At 36.6% G+C, this 3,542-nt stretch overlaps 1 pseudogene; it reads left to right on the top strand.

Moving 5' to 3' along the window:
- LOC110395605 overlaps nt 1-1,343 on the top strand; it is a 6,987-nt pseudogene extending 5,644 nt beyond the window's left edge.

The raw sequence follows: 3,542 nt of genomic DNA, 5'->3' as shown, positions 1-3,542 counted from the left end.
TTTTCTTTTCTTTTCTTTTCTTTTCTTTTCTTTTCTTTTCTTTTCTTTTCTTTTCTTTTTTCTTTTTTCTTTTCCTTTCTTTTCCTTTCTTCTCCTTTCTTTTCTTTTCTTCTCTTTTATTCTTCTCTTTTCTTTTTTTCTTTTTCAGTACCTAATTTTTTTGTTGATTTATTTTTACAAAAACAGGTGTTTCTACTCGGGGTAGTATTCATTAGCAACTTAGAATTGCAAGAGGAGTTTAATACTCACAGTGAAACACACCAGCCTCCTTTCTTACCATTGCTGCTGTGCAAACAGTACTATACTGAGAAGCAATGATCCTGGTGGGATGCTGTTCGTACTCTTATGCAGAAAAAAACAATGTAAGACTTCTTCAGTTTGGAAATATTTGAACCAAGCCTTTGGACAGCTTCTGAACTGATTCCCATAGACTGTGTAAAACTAGTTTGCTTTGTTGGACTATTTTGGATGTGAAAGTTTTGTTGCAGTAGGGGTTTGAGACACGTAAGAGCTTTCTAAAAATGGGCTTTATGTTTCTAGTATAGCATTTCTAAACAGGAACTAGGTTAGAAGCAAAGCTACTTGTTATATTCATCAAACAAATGACATGTGAATAGACGAAAAAGAGAAAATGCTAACTGAGGAATGTTTCTTCTGATATTCAGAGCAGAATCAGTGACAAAACTGAAGTTTCTTGTACAGCATGGATTAAGTACTCTGCGAGTGCTGGAAAAGCATGGCCTTCGACCTGCCTTAATTACACACTGGGCAAGAAGCCTGCAAAAAACAGTAAGCTAAGAGTATTTTTACATATGTACAATCTGTTTTTTTCTCTCCTTTTGTAAACTAAAAACACAAAGTGAACAAAATCAGATAAGAATGTATTATTGAGAACTGCTGTTAACTTTGTCAGGTAAGCTAGTTTCTCTAGTCAACCTATCAAGTACTCTCTCCCTGACTACCACTTAACATTACAATGAACTGTAGTGTTATTTTCTCCCTGTATGTTACTTTAGGTAACTCTAGAGACCTCCTTAAATTTATCACAAATGTCAGAGAAAAATTCTTAAAATTTTTTAAGAAATCAACTACACCAGAGAAGCATAAGCATTAATAACATTTGATTTGAATTTGTTGAGATAGCTTCTATTTCTTTTCTTCAACAGGGCACTAGCCTGACACCTTTCTGTGACCAGAAGAAATACATGGGACGAAGTGTCTATTACTGGAAGAAAATTCGGATTAGTTTGGAAACCATCAAAAAGAACAAAAGTATTCCTGAACCGACTGATCCTCTCTTCAAACATTTCCATAATGTGGACATTCAGGTGCAGACTGATTGATCCAAGACTAGTCTAAGGAGGGTTATATGCTGATATACAAGCTTACAGTTGTGGATTAACCCAGAAGTATGGTACGGAATATCCCTTTGGCCAGTTTAAGTCAGCTGTCCTAATTCTTTTCCCTCACAACTCCTTGGACTCTTTGCTGAGAATGGCCTTGGCTCTCTACAACATGCTTAGCAGGAACTATAAACTTTGGTGTGTTATCAACATTGCTTTTCTCCTAGAACCAAAATATCTCATCACACCACACACGTTGAAGAAAACAGTTCTGTCCCAGCTGAAAATAAGACACTTACATTTACATTGGGCTTTTTTGTTGTTTTTTTGTTTGTTTGTTTTATTTTGGTTTGTTTTCTTTTTTTTGCATTGTGCCACTCAATGATTTTGTTACTGTAAGACTGCTAACAATGAGATTTGGTAGTATCAGAATGTGTCTGATAAAGGGGGAGAAATCTTTTCTGAGAACTTTCCTTAGTTGTAAAACTGTATCTGCTTGGACGACACCGAACTCCCTCAGCACCAACTTTCTTGAAAAAGTATTTTCTTGTATTAGAGGAAAATTAGTAATGTCATTAACCTCCTCCTACCTGACTGCTTCACAGATGTTGACATGCACTAGCTGTTCCAAGTATCCACATGTATGTTAGGTATGACTTGTCTTTTCCTTTGGTTATAGGTCTTTCAGGTTGCAGATTATGAAGAAGAGGCACGTATAGCATTTGCCATGTTGCATGCAGTTGAAGGTAGAACTGATGATACTTTCCTAGCATTTGAAGCTATGAAGAATGTGGTTTCATACTGGAATCTTGCTGAGGTAAGTTCCTAACTTGCATTACCCTAAATGCTTTTTTGTTACCTGCATTCCAACTGATTCTTATTAATCTAAATACTGTTGCTTAGCTTTGCCAAAGAAAGGCAGAGGAGACTGAGAATGATGATATGTTGCCAGAAGAACAAGAAGAACACAAAACCTGTCTTCTTAAAAGGAAGCACTACCTAATGAAGATCATTGATGAAAGCTCCTCAGATCTGTCAGTAACTGACAAAGTAAGTAACTCTTACTCAGCTTGTTTGAAGAGGTGCAGTGGTGTAGCTTACTGTTTCAAAGTGAAACCGTTTGCAGACTTTGTTTTATGGCAAGTGAAAACTTACTTGTTCCCTCAAGACGAATAACTTGCCTAACTCCAGTGGGTTGATATATTTTGGGAAACTTCCTTAACATACCAGAACATGAAATGTTTTGACTCCTGCAGATGACAACTTTTATGTAAACAAATAGCCTTTTCCCACTATCTTCTTCGTGAGGTTGATAGTTTCCAAGTAGAGTTAATGCTTGTGTGAATTGTCCGCTTACATTAATTTTAAAAGATGTGGGGCTTTCCTGGAAAAAAAAAAAAAAAAAGAAGAAAAAAAAAAAACAAGGAACAAAACAAAACCACATTTCTATCTTTCTGTAATGATAGCCTTGTGAACTGTTCTACCAGCGTTCAGAATGCAGCCTCCTGCTCTGAGGAAGAATTGCAATCATGACTTGCATTTCAATTAATTTTCTAGCTGCCAGTGTTTATTGAAACTGTAAAGGGAATGCTGAACGCAGTGATCCAGGAACTTGGAGAACTTGAAGAGAATGAAGAGGAAGATCTTTCCTCCAGAAATATCTCTCAAGCTGCAGATTCAGAAGTAAAACATTCCATTCCATTACCAAAAAAGTTATTGTTCTCAACAACTGACAGCTAGAAGGTATATCAGCCATGTTATTTCAGGGAAGCGTTATGTTTGAGTAACAACTCACAGTTCAATAAACTCTTTTTTTTTCTCTCTTTTAAAACTCTCCCTCAGTGGGCAGAAGATGCCCAGTTTTTACTTCAAATGCTATGTCAGCAAGTGGAAACTTTAAAGGTAAACAACTTTGTCACTATATTCATTGCAGAACAGTTGATCTTTTTGTTATGGTAGGTACCTGGTGATCCTAGCATTGGACTGAGATTTTTACTGGACTACTGCATAACTCAGTGAAAATCTCTACTCTAAACGTCTGCTGAAATTGAGTGTGAGAGTAAAACTTGTTCCCTAAAAACTCTGACTGGGGACTCAGAGAAGCGGAGGGAGCCTTTCTAAGGACTGTGCTAACAGAAAGAGTCCTGTTTTCATCAACTTGGCTATCATCCTCTTGGTTCTGGGCTTTTTCTGGCTTTA

The sequence above is a fragment of the Numida meleagris genome, chromosome 3 (assembly GCF_002078875.1).
Source record: "Numida meleagris isolate 19003 breed g44 Domestic line chromosome 3, NumMel1.0, whole genome shotgun sequence".
Taxonomy (NCBI): domain Eukaryota; kingdom Metazoa; phylum Chordata; class Aves; order Galliformes; family Numididae; genus Numida; species Numida meleagris.
The sequence above is the reverse complement of the archived record's forward strand: the minus strand, read 5'-3'. Positions and strand labels throughout refer to the sequence as shown.